A 14,270-nucleotide genomic window follows, 5' to 3' on the forward strand; every position below is an offset into this window, starting at 1 on the left:
GGATTTCAGGGGAGATATTTTCAAGAGCTATTTCAGTAGAATGATGGCATTAGATCCAGATCAGAGTGAGTTGTGGAGTGTGTGGGAAGTAAAGAAATGACAACAGTGAGTGAAAACAACTCTTCCTGAATAATCAACTATGAAGGAGAGGAGGAATATGGCAGTTCTGAAACTGGGCTCTGGTGTTGATGATGGGCAAATGCTTGAAAGCAGAGACAGATTAATTGTAGAAAGGTTGTGAATATTGAAAATAAAAGAGTAAATAATAGTAAAAGATTCTGAAAATAGTAGGTGGCAGTGGGATCCAAAGATCAGATGGAAAAGATATTTGTACTTTTATAAGAGTAAAGGAGGATGAATGGGTGCCCTAGCAGGAAGGTCTGTGTGTTTGGTTGTGGGAATTTCTTGTCTGAGAGCATCTGCTTTCTCTGTGAAGTAGGATACAAGATCATTTGATAAGAGAGAATATGGGTGAGTATCAGGGACAGAAGCTTGAGAAGAATAGATCAAATTTGGAAAAAGTGACTATGAAGTGATAAGATGTGATGTGGTAGATTTACTTGGCAGAGTTGTGATCTCATTTGAGGTTGAGAGCCAAGAATGTATAGTGGGTCTGAGATGCTTGAAGAGAGGTATGGAGATGGTATCCAGTTGGTTTTTCCCAGGTTTGAGTTTTATCTGGATGGTGTAAACAAAAGGCAACGGTAGGCTACAGATCTTAGGGTATAGGCAAAATATTATTAAAATCATGGACCATGGAATCTAAGTTGAATTAGGAAATGAAGAAAGGAGTGAGCTAATGACCTGGGAGAAACTAGAGTTTAGGAACTGTCAGAACAAGAGTAGTTGAAGAAGCAAGGTGGAAGGGGAGGAGATGGTGGCTAAAAGTGCTTGTATTAGTGATTCTAGGAGTAGGACATTTATAGCTAATGAAAATTCTGAAGTGTGAGATGAAGGAGAAGAGAAGACTATTGGAAAATCAGTAGGTCAAGAGATTCAATCAGAGGCCATCTGTGCAGTCATCATGTGGGGGCTGATAACACCCAGGGTGGCAAAGCCCAGAGTAGAAAAAGATGACCTGTATGAATGAGTAGAAATGACTGGCAGACTGGCAGATAAGAGCAGCTAGCAGGAGAAGGAGGATAGTGCTGTGGTATTTAACCAAGAAAATCTTGTAACAAATGGCTCTCAAACTCCCTTCCGAGGGTATCAGTAAATCAATGAATATATTCACACATTTGTTTGACATTTACTGACTGTTGAATATTTAGTGTTGTCAAGCATTCTGTTTGCCAGGCACATTGCTAGAATGTGGGTGACAGTTGAACAAGACACATTTCCCAGGGATCTAACTGCTCAGTCGAAGACACAGATGAAAAGACAAGGACTTAAAATATCTTGCTATTTCTGAAGTAGAACCTTTGCATGATGACACAGAGAAGTGAATAATTAATTCTTATTGGAGAAGGTGAACAGGATATCTCAGAAGAGCTGCTTTTTTGGGGCTGGAATTTGGAGAATAATTTTACCATATAGTGAATGGTGGTGGAAGAAAGTAGATTTTAGGCTGAGGTATCAGCAGGAGGAAAGGCTTACAGGTGTGAGAATATATGGAGAACACAATGTCTTTCATCTGCATTTGTCTATTTTTCCTCCTGGGATATGGCTGGAGAAGATTTGATGCTCTGAAAATTAATTTCTCAGAAGATAACGTCAAAAAAAGGAGACTGCATGTGCTGGGGCCAGGGAGGTGTCAAAGAAGAGGCAGTGCTGCCTTGAACGGTGAAAGATAAACAGGATGAGACTGATATGGTTAAAGAAGAGGATGCCACACACAATACTACACATAGGGGTCTTAATAGAGTCATCCAGAAAGCCATCTATCATCCAGTGGAGAGTTACTTTTCAGGTCCTGTTGCCCTGGAAGATGGTATAGGCTTAGTTCATGTAAAAGAATATTCAAATATTTGGTGGTGACCTTCACCTTTGAGGATTTTTATTTTTAATAAACTATACTTATGTATATGCATACATTAAGTCCTCGATGTCCTTGACCACCATTTTCTCATCATATGTGTTATTTTTGTGATTATTATTTTTCTGACAACTCTGTTTTGAAGTCAAAGCTATTGTGATTGATCTTGACCTTATTCAGATGGAAGATCAAGTAAACCAAACTGTTAGTCTTGATCTAACAGATTTCTGGTGCTAAACTGTAAGATTGTTGAGGGCAAGAATCATATGTTCTTGATCTTTTTATTTTTAGTACTGAGGACCATGTAAATTACGCAATCACATGACTTATGTGCTGCTATCCCCATTCTACATTTATAGCAGGCATCGCTAATCAATCACTGCCCATTTTCCTGTGGAGTTTAAATAGCCTCAGAATTCTCAACAGAGTGCTCTGGTCAGTCTCTATTAATTAATAGAGCTGATCCACTAGATAAAATAAATTACCATCTATATTAGCTCCCTAGGACTGTATAACATATTACCACAAACTGAGTAGCTTAAAACAACAGAAATTTATTTTTTCACAGTTGTGAAGGCCAGGAATCCAATATTAATTAAGATATTGATAGGCTGGTTCCTTCTGGAGAATCCATTCCATGCCTTTCTCTTAGCTTATGGTGACTGCTGACAATCTTTGGCTTTTCTTGGTTTGTAGCTACATAACTTTAATATCTGTCTTCGTCTTCATGTGGCCTACACCCTTTGAGTCTTGTGTATGTCAAATTTTCCTCTTCTTTCTCTTATATAAGGATACCACTCACTGGATGTAAGGCCCACCCTAAATCCAAGATGATTTCATCCAGAGATCTTTAATGCTACCTGCAAAACTCTATTTCCAAAGCTTTATTTCAAATTCACAGGTACTTGGGGTTAGGACTTAGATCTTTCTTTCTGAGGACCACTGCTCAACCTACTTCACCATTCCTATAATCGGCATCAGTCAATACCCAGATTCTGGCACTTGGGTGTCCTTCCTGTTCCTGCACAATTTGCCCAGTGTCTAGTTTCTGTAGTACTAGGATCTGCCTTACATGCTATTAATTTTATTTCCTACCATAGGCAAAAACCTGCTCCCAAGCCACGTGCTCAAAGTCCTGTGTCATGCTGCTAATGCTGTCTCGGTGCTAACTCCTGGCTGTTGAAGATTTTCTGCCATGAGACTTCCAGTGATCTGGGATTGCCTCTCTACAAGTGCATGCAGGCTGAAAGGCACTCTGTTGAAGGTTCCAGCAGCTTATTCCCACATATTAGAGACCTCCTTCAAACTCTACTACCCAGAACCTGTTTGCTGCATTCTGGGGTTCATATTTCCAATCCTGGGTCTTAGTATCTGGCCTCTGCCCCACTCATCAAGTGCTTCTCACTCATGCTTCTTTCACATGGCTTGGTTTTGATTCTGGCTATGACATTTGCAACCTGAAAGTCTAGCCTAATCCCAAGCCCAACCCTGGGTCCTAGAACCCTTCTGACCTGGCTATGGGCTTGGATGTGCATCTGGAACAGGCCTTTATTGTGAGACAGAGCTTATCCTACACCTGATGTATCTTCTCTGCCCAGCTGGTCCTGTTTCTATTCTGGGTCCTGGACCCTTCTGGTCCTTCTGTTCCAACTCTGGTTAACTCCTGACCCTATCCCAAGAAAAGGCCTCAGGTGAATGAACACAACCCAGGTGTCACTTTCTGAAGATCCAACCCGATGATTCTCTTGTTCTGGCAGAGTTGATTAGAAATGTGCTCTCTCGTGTTCATGTGTGGGGATACTTACTATATATATATGGCCTGAGAGAGTTAATTGGCTTCTCTGCCTCAAGTTTCTCATGTGTAAAATGGGAATAATAATCAAACTTTTTTCTAGAGCTCTGTAGGTTTATGGTTTGGCATGATGCCTTCATGCCTCATTGAAGATCATTATAAGAGATGACTCTAGGAAAGATTATAACTGCACATTTTTAGGGATTCCTTTGAGGACATTGACTTGTATACCACATGGGGTTTTCTCATTGTAGACTTAGCAGAGAAAATTCTCTCAGATTGCATCATTGGATCAACTGGGATACACCTGTGAAAGTGGTTTGTTTTTATATTAATCATATCAGGAAACTTGTGACACTTCCGTCAGCTAGAAACTTGTGGCAGCTAGGAAGCTCAGAGCCAAATTTGTGTTTTCCCTGTAGAAAGTGGATGGGGCAGTGTTGTCTATGTACACACTAACTCTTTCTTTAGCTATATTATCTTACTGTTTGCAATGGTTATATTTGATATTGTAGCCTAGATCACCTTAGGTGCTCCTCCTCACACTTGGTAGTAGACCATAATACCCTACTTTGAATAGTGTTACCCACTGCAATGGACTGAATTGTGCCCCACTCCCAATTCATATGTTGAAGTCCTATCCCCCATTGTGGTGGAATTTGGGGATGGAGCTTTGGGAAATCATTTAGATCAGATGTAGTCATGAGGGTGGTGTTCTTATTGATGAGGAACAGGAGTGCTTCTTCTTTGTCTCTCTACCCACATGCACTGAAGAAAGGCTGTGTAGGACAGAGTGGCCATCTGCAATGCAAGGAGAGAGCTCTCACCAGGCACTGACCATGGTCTTGGACTTTTAGCCTTTAGACTGTGAGAAAACAAATTCCTATTGTTTAAGCCACCCAGTCTATGATATTTTGTTATGGCAGCCTTAGCTAACTAAGACAGCTACTCCTAGCCTCAACTAATTATTGGATAAGTGGTAGACATCTGCGACAAGGTGCACCAAAGATCAGTTCTTTCTGGGAATTTGAGGTTGAACCAAGAGAGCATCAGCATCTCTCCAGGTGGCTTGAGCCCTAAGTAGATTTTGTGGCTGTAGAATGGGTACCAGTAAAGCTGGTTATCTGAGAACGAAGAGAGAAGTAGCTGCACTGAGATAAATAGAGTTGAAAGACAGGCAGCTGATACTTGCTGGGATCCAGAAAGAAGCCTTGCTGCTGGTACTGTCTTTCCTGGGACCTTGTTCCTTTCTTGCTTTGGGGTTCCACAGATTGTATATTACATGTTTTTTTAATTGCAAAATTCTCCCCCTTTTTTCTTAGAAAGCTATCTAGAATTCACTTCTGTTACTTGTAAGAAACAATTCTCAAGTAAGCCTTCGGTTTTGATATTTCAACTTTTCAATAATTATGTTTTGATACTGCACAATCTTTAGTAACTCGCCTCAATATCCTTTGTGGGAACAGGTGGATTATTAATAACAAAATAATTCAGATATTTCCTTCTGAAGCTGGGTAGGAGCTTATGAGGTAGATCATGAAATCTCTTGGATGTCACAGACAATAAGGACTTGGGAGAAGACCAGACCATAAAGAGGTCGGTGGTTGACTTGGGGTCCCTTCGGTTGTAGGAGTCTCTCTTCCATCACAAAGGAAAATTATATTAGCCTGATAGGACTTGTTTTTTAAAGCATATTATTAACTTTTTCTTATTTTGCTCTTGCTTTGCCAAGAGTTGCAGGGTGGTGAGTTATTTGTGCTTACTTCTCAAAACACACTGTGAATAGTCTCAATTATGGCTCCAGACAATTGCAGTTGCTGTTATTGAGGATTTATAGAAGCGCCTACATTTCTAAACATCCTTTTATGACTTTCCATTTCTATGGAAACCTAGATAGGCTACTCAGTCCATATGGGTACTTCTTTGGAAAAACCTGATAGAAGAAAATCTGAATTTACAGAAGAGATAAATAAGAGGTTAGCTATTTACATGGTTTCATAGAGGATTCACAGATAGCAGGCTCCCCTAGTACATTTGGTGCATTCCCATTCTCTTTACTGATCATGAATGTCTTACATGTAATAGGCTCTGAATGAAATTTTGTCAGTTGATTGATGAGCCCCTTGGGGAGGAGAGGAACGTAAAGCTAGGGTTATAGTGTACTGCTGCCAATTGAAGATAAATCAGAAAGGAAGAGAAAGCATTCTGAAGATAGCCATAGTGAGTGGGAAAATGTGACTCAATTTTAAAAACTGATTCACATACAGTTTTTAGGAAGCTACCTGCTGCATAAACCAAGATATACATGAATTTTTCACATCAATGTGCCTGAAGGCCCAAGAGAATGGCCCCTTGCCCTGGGCCATAGAATTGGGCAAAGGAGGAAGTAGGTACTCACCAGGCCTCAGTGCCAGGACTCATTATTTTTGCAAATTGGAGCTACTTTTCATTTTCTAAGGCTCAGATTACATTTTGCAAACCTGAGACCTTGCATAGCATGGGAAGCAGGGACTGCCCAGATTCTCTTTTCTCTTGGGGGCCTGCTTTCATTAGGATTCTTGGTTGCAAAGAGCAGAGCAAAGAGCCCTTGTCCACTGGATCTGGTTTGAACAAGAAAGGGAATTTATTAAAAGGAAATAGCTACTTCCTGGACTCCAAGGGTAGGAATGCAACTGGGCCTCAGACAGGATTGACCTGTAAAAAGATATGAGAAATGCAGGCCATTCCTGTCTGTTTTCCTGCTTTGTTCTTTTCTTATACCATCTGGCTTTATCTGCCTCTGCATGTACATGGGGGCACTCTATAGAGAAGGAGGTCACTGATAGCCCACAGACACCTTGAGCAGTGTCATTTAGTGTCATTTCCAACCTTTGTTGCAACCCTGAGGAAGTGTGTCCTGTAGTGACTGATTAGCTCTGAGAGATGTAGTTGAGTCAAGAACTATTAAAAGATAACCTCATTCATCATCAATTCATCAAACACTCCTTGCATAGCTATCTCTGTGATAGGTACTAAGATATAAAATAAGTAAGAACCAGCCCTAGCCTTGTTAGCTCATTGTCTAGTTGGGGAGATAGATAAATAAAAAGATATATAAAGATATATAATATAAATTTCCAGGATGGAGAAAATCACAAATTTTAGCAGGAAGCAGGGGTGGGGGAGTGGATGGTTCAAAGGAAGGTGTGTGGCATTTATATATGCATTTATTTATTCAACAAATATTCATGAGTGCTTCCTTTGGCCAGGAACGGCTTGGGAACAGAGCAATGTATATGAGGGTGATATAGTGTGAGGTTGTGGAAGAAAAGAACGCTGGAAACAAGTAGATCGAATAAGTGAGTAAAAGTCCATCGTGTGGTGCTGACAAACCTGGGGAAGAAACAACAACATGCAAAGGATGATAGATAAATAGGATAACTTCAGAAAGTGAAAACAGAATGGTGTCCTAGAGAGTCTAGGGCAGGGCTATTTCAGATGAAGATCCAGGAGACTCATCATGAGGTATCATGCCATGTTGAAGAGAAGCAGGAAGAGCATTTCAGGCAGATCAAACAGCAAGTTCAAAGGCCTCAAAGCAAAATGAGCTTGATGTGTATGTGAGAAATATCAAAGGGGGAATGTGGGGTAGGACATGAAGGTCAAAGAGGGGGCAGGGCCAGATCTCAAAAGGCTGTGATGAGGACTTGGATTTTATTTTAAGTTCAACTAAAAGATATGAAAGATTTTTGTCAGCATTGGTCTTTTAATAAATTCCCTTTCTTGTTCAGTGTTAGAAAAAGACCACTGTAGCTGCTGAGTGAGGCTAGGTAGTGATGGGCGTAGGGAGAAGTGGGCATGGAGGTAGAATCACTAGGACTTGCAAATGGGTTGGATGCAGGAGTGAAAAAAAGAGAGGACTCAAGAATTAATTCTTAAGCTTTTAATCAAGCAACTGGGGAAACTATGGGGCCATTTACTAAGAAGTGGACAACTTAGGGAGAAGAAAACATTTGTGGAAGGTGTGGTGAGGGGCTAAATCAAGAGTTGTCTCATTCTATTTAATGTGAAGTTTCTCTTGGACATCTCAGTGTAGATGTCAGAAACACAGAGAAGGTAGGAGTATAATGCTCTAAGCAGGTCTGTCCAATGGAAGTACAACATGAGCCACAAATGAGAGCCACATAGGTGGTTTTTAAATTCACTAGCAGCCACCTTAAAAAGTAAAAGAGAAACATGTAAAATTAATTTTAAAATATATTTTATTTAATCCAATATATCCAAAATATTATAATTTCACATGTCACCCATATAAAAACGTCTGAATGGGATATTTTACATTCTTTTCTCGGTACTAAGCCTTTGAAATCAGTTTCAATTAATATAAAATAATTAGCGAGATATTTTGCTTTTTTTTTGGTACGAATGTGTCAAAATCTGGTGCATATTTTCCACCTTCGGCACATCTCAATTCAACCTCGCCACATTGCAAGTGCTTGGTGTGGTTTGTGGCTATCACACTGGAAAGTGAATATCTATAAGAAAGGTGAGAGCTATAGATTGACATTTGGGAGTTATCACAGAGGAGGCAGCTAAGGCATGGACTTACCTAGGGACATGTAGGGAGTGCAGATAGAGAAAAAGGCTTAAGAGTGAGCCCCAGGGCACTCCAAAATTGACAGCTTGGGTAAAGAAGGAAGTTTCTGGCAGAGGAGACTGAGAAAGAATGAGCAGACATTTTAGAGAAGAATTTGTAGGACGAGGAGTGAAAGGAGCCTAGACAAAGCAGTTCCAGGATTCTGACAGGCTTCATGGCTGAGTCCTGAAGTGTGAACCAGTGGGAAGGGGAAGGGCTCTCTGAGTTTTAGAGACAGCAGGAGCAAAGCAGTGTAGAAGGGGCACATAGAGGGGTCTAGAAGAGTGTGGATTCTTCTAGAGTGGCAGGAGAGGAGGTGGAGGAGTGGGTGCTGGATCCCAGAGGTTCTCGTGCCCATGCTGAGGACTTGGAGCTTCATTGTCTGTGTCAGTGGTCTGGGCCACACCATGAGAGTGGTTTCACATACACCATGCTTCCCCTGGTCACTCTGGGGACAGGTGTAGTGTGCTGTTCCCTAAGGCTAGTCCCTGCTCTCTCCTACTCAAGAACACAGAGTGAGAGAATCATGGTCTCTTAGGATTAGTTGTTCTACTTTATTAATGAAAAATTCATTTCTAAATTTTAATTTCTATTAATAATGAATCATTTGCAGCACACCTCAGAGGTGGTTGCAACATATTGGTATATAGGCCATGGGAACTCCTGAAGGGCTCTAAGCAGGAAAGAGACTGCACCATACTTGTATTCAAGAGAGACACCTGGCAGCATTCTAAAGGGTAAGCTGCCTGTTGGTTGCATAGCCCCTGTCCTAGCAGACTCCTCCATTTTCTTAGTTCCTATGCACACTTTTATCTTTCAATTTCATCTTCTATAATGAGAAGATCAAAAGTTGTACCCTGCTCAATGGTTTGGAATTCCCATACGGCTTCCTTTACAGGCAGATTGTTAAATGACAATGAGTATATCAAACATATGCCTCACAGATCACACAGAGTTAAGGGAGGGTATGAATTGAACAAAGCAAGAGTGAGCTCAGCAGCTCTAAACTCAACTCCTTACTGTCTTCCTAGTCAGCTCCAAAGAAGAGACATACCACAGGCAGTTCCCAGGTGAGATCTGGACACTCAGGTAGTTTAGGACCTGGAAGAGGTGTTGGGGAGGAGCTAGGATAAAGCTGACTGTAGTTGTGGTCTTCAGGCCTGGTCTTGTCTGCAGAGGTTTGAATCTCACTGCTGTGACCAACCGTATCACTAGGTTGTAGGCTGCTCAGTAGAACCTTAAATGTTGAGGTCAAGGTCATAGGCTCCATCTCCATGCCTTTATTCATTTATATACTCAAGTTGTAAGTATATTGAGGACTTACTCTATGTTAGGCATTGTTTATACAGTGGTTAAATAAAGACAAAGTCTGCTCTTATAAAGCATATGCATAGTCTAAGAGAGGAGGCAGCTCTTATACAAACACATCAATAAGTACATTATTTTAAATTTTAAGTGCCATGAAAGGAAAGTGCCAGAATCTATTAGAGGGAACCACAGGGTTATCGATGGCCATTTAAAGGGAAGTGACATTTAGGTTAGTTAAGACCTCTTACTATTCCTTGGCCCCAGTGCTCACACCTGACCTGAATGCTTTAGGTAACTGGTCATAGGTAGGCCAGGTAAGAAAGGATAAGCCAGCGTGGTAGCTAGGGGGTCCTTGCACTTGAATGCAGAAGACCTGGTGAGCCCTGGAGTGGGGTACCTAAGGTATCAAGCTTCAATTTCTAAGAAATAAGGAAAATCTGTGGTAGAATTACCTCCAGAAGACCATGCAAGGGCTAACTGATGAATAAGTTTTGAAAATCATGTAACATCACATAAATATAAGGTGTCATCACTTGTGCAAACAACATTTTTGTGCCAGCTCCATGCCAGACACTAGGGGGTGATTCAGTGGTTTATAAGATGGAGCCCTTACTCACAAAGCCTCATAATCTAATAGGAGAGCTTGAGCTAGAAATACAAGGTGAGAGCATATATGTTAAGTGTTTTCCCCAAGTACTGACCATAGGCCTTGAGGGAGAGCTGAGTGATGCTCTGGGAATACCAATTAGTTTGTAACTCCCTCTTATTCAAACTTATTAAGTCTCCCTTGGCCATGAAGAACTTTGTGCTCCTGTCTTCACTGACATGACACCAGGGGTTCTTGTCTTCTGCTCCTCTGCTCCTCTATGGTGCCTGTGCCATTATGCTCTTTATTTCTGCACATGTTCCTGCCTTGTTACCTACTTTAACACTCAAATCTTTTTTCTGTGGTGCTCTGCTTATTCTCCTGTTATCCACTCCTCTCACCCTATATGTTATTTATTCTCTTCTCTGTGATAATTTAATTCTTATATGTAGCTCCCCTTCTGCATGTAGCAGGTACTACTATTTCTTCATGTCTGTAAAAAGGACTCTGCAAATAACTAAACTCTGATCAAACCAGATAGAATTTTAAAAAGAGATTGTGATGGAGTGGTTGTTCTATTTTGGTGGCTCATAAAACTAGGAAATTTAAGAAATGGATCTGGCTTCAGGTGCAGCAAGGTCTAAGTATGTGTCATCCAGAAGGTGTTCCATTTTCTTATCGACAGGCTTTATTCTCAGACAGACTCCCTCTGGGGTGGTGGACACGGCTGCTGGCAGCTCCAGGCTATGCTAATGAAGAGAGGTCACTTCTTTTCTAGAAGTTTCAGCAAAAGTTCTGGACTGACTCAGTCACATGCCCATCCCTGAACCAACTATATAGCCAGTAGTTATAGACACTCTGATTGATTTCGGTGTGGGCCATGGGCTTCACTGGAACTACATGAGCTAGAGGCGTTCAGAGGAAAATACAGACACTATTATTGGAAGAAGTGATTCTGGACAAGCAGATACCATAAACGTTCACTTTGGTCACACCTACACCTCCTTACTTAGATCTTCGAGGACCAAAGCCATGTCATATTTCTCCTTGTATCCTCAAGGCTATCCTGGGGCTGGAACATAACACCAAGTAAATGTTTCACAAACAAAAGTGTTCAGAGGAGCAAGAGAAGATACCAGAATTGTGGAAGCTGCGTACAGCTTGTAGATGAAGTGGGTAGAATGTAAGCTAGACATTGATCAATGGGAGAAAAAGCAGGAATAGCTAAAACAGAAACTATAACGGACAATTGGCAGTACTTGGTGACAGATTATCCGTGGAAGCTGCGAGGAAACCTAGGTGTGTCTAGGGTTTCAGTTTTGAGTAACTGGAAGGAAGACACACCACTGCCTGGAAAATAGTAATTCATCCTTACATAGCATATGGGGCATCCTAGTAGGAATGCACAGCTAGTGTTTATAAATTAGGTTCTGAGCTCAAAAGAGAAGCTAACAGTGGACCAAAAACCCGAACATTTTTAAGGAGAAGCTATGAGAACAAATAATTCCTCTAAGAAACAGCACAGTGAAAGGAGGGCCTAGGCCATAATCTTGGGAAAGGCCCTCATATGGGATGGTGAGCCAGAGAAGGACCACAAACCAGTGACCGGGCAGGACCGGATCAAGTGGATAGGCAGAAGCAAGAGCGTTACAGAACCCGAGGAAGGCAATCTTCGAGAAGAGGAGGGAAAAATGTGGGTTGATTCAAATGGTCAAAGGGGATTAGCTCAAGAAAAGACCATATGTGTAGCATTTAAAGGACTGTGAGTGATCTTCATGAAAGCAATTTGGGGAGTGATAGGAGGGTGGGGGTCAGATTCCAGGTAGCTGAGAGATAGGAAGGGGAGAGACCTGGAGCAATAACAGAGCCTCCTGACTGTGGATCACCAGAGTCCTTTCCATAAAAAATGTACACTCAGTCCTGCAGCCCTAAGTATCACTATTCCTTGAAAACGATGTGTCATCACATTGGGTTTGGGTTTCCCCACTTCTAAAGTTTGGATTGAAATGCCAGCTGCCCCTAAACTTAATATTAAATTATAAGTGGCTTTGGACTCAGAGCAAAGGGTGGGAAAATATTATTTTGTTTTTCTGACATACTTCCCCTTTTAAAGGCAATGAATGAGGATGGGAATTCACATTTAAAATCAATATTTTAGAAGATTTAATGGCAGCATGACAATTGAAAATTTGTGGTTCTCAATTGCGCAGATCTGTGCAAATCAGAGAAGATAGAGCAAAAATCAGCAATTTCATGTCTTGCTGAGAAGGAGGCTTCCTAGGGAATTTTAACAAGCACTGAAGTTGCTAAGAGGGGCTCCCTTTCATGTAAGTTTTTCTTTGAAGACTCTTGATAACAGATTCAGGGTGCAGCTATTGAAAAGAGGATTCATTAATTAAAAAGCTGCAGTGACTTACTTTTGTCTATAGAAATTAACTTAATTCTTATTTTTCACTGAGACATTTAAATCTCTTTACAATCTGCAACCAACTTGCATTTTATGTTCTCTTTACTACAATAATCCATTGTACTTTGTACATTGCTGGCCCTTTCCAACATTCATTCATATCCACGAATGATAATGGGCACCTACTCTACGTCAGGCCTTGTTTTAGCCCCGAGGGATATAGTGGTGAATAAAATCATATCCTGTCCTCTGTCCATTGCCTGCATGCAATGATGAGAGGAGAAACATGCAGCAGCAAGACCACAGCATAGGCTCAGACAGCTAGGCTAGAAACTAGATTCAATCATGTGCCAAATGTGTGATTCTGGGGGATAGTTTTCTCCTCTCCAAGCCTCAATTTTCTCTTACATAAAGGGGGAGTAAGCAAACCGATTTTAAGGTTTGTTATAGGGATTAATGAGAAGATATTTGTAATGAGCTTGACACATAATTGGTCCCAGTTTACCATTAAATTCATTATTACTATTAAAATCCTTTCTGCTCAGAATGTCCTTCGTCAGGCTTGTAGGTTGGCCTGGAAGCAGAACCACTAAACCCAGCATTGTCCCTATAATAAAACATTCTCAAACTGCCTCCTTTGGCTGGTGAGGAGCTCTGGCTCTATTAGGCAGGAGGAAGCAAAAGACTTTGCAGAAAGTAAGAGGGATGGTGTGATTAGAATTTGGGTTCCAGTTAGGTAGCCATTACAATAATCATACAAGAAGTGATGAGAAGGGATGGCATGATGTAGATGTGACCAGTTTAGAAGTGACCTATATTATGGATAAGGAAAGAGAAATTTTGAACCCAGAAGAGAAGTGGTACTGTAATTGAAAATGGAGAAGAGAAGGTAATTGTTTTTAAGGGAAAGAAGTGGAGTTCAACTTGATCCAAGAATTCTAGAGGGCCCTCTTAGTTATTTGCAACCATCAAGGAATGGGTGGCAAGGCAAGTTATTTCTATCTTCCCTACCTCCTGACCCAGTCAAATGGAGCATTCAGCACCAGAAACTTAAATTCAGAGGTCTATTGACTTGGGTGAAGTGGCTAACAAAAGATGTTAGGCACAAATTACTTAGTGCTCCATCACTCTTCTTGGGCATGAGGCAGTATCTTCTCATGGCCTGAGTTCTCCCTCAGTATGAATATCTCTGCACAGGTGGGATGGTCATGCTGCATGGTGGACCCAACTTGCCTGCTATTGGAGTCTTAGCTCTGCTTGACTATAAAAAGAGAGAAGCCTGGGTGCTGAGATTTTGAACAAGTAGTACTCTCACCTCATAACTAGGCTCTGTTTCCTCATATTTTTTTCTACTTTCTTTGGCCAGGAGCTAGCTTGCTTCTCCCCTCATCACCCTTGGTTGCTTGAGTGAGTTGTTTACTCAAAGGCACTGTTCTTACAAGCAAGGGCTGAACTCTTATTGAACTTTTACTGGTTCATCTACTTTATCTTGCTTTGTGAGACATATTTTAATAATATGTGGCACCAGACACTGATGTGGTCAGCCACTCTTGAGCAGTATGTGATGTAACTTTTGCTCCGTTGTCC

This window comes from Pteropus alecto, unplaced genomic scaffold (assembly GCF_000325575.1).
Source record: "Pteropus alecto unplaced genomic scaffold, ASM32557v1 scaffold153, whole genome shotgun sequence".
Taxonomy (NCBI): Eukaryota; Metazoa; Chordata; class Mammalia; order Chiroptera; family Pteropodidae; genus Pteropus; species Pteropus alecto.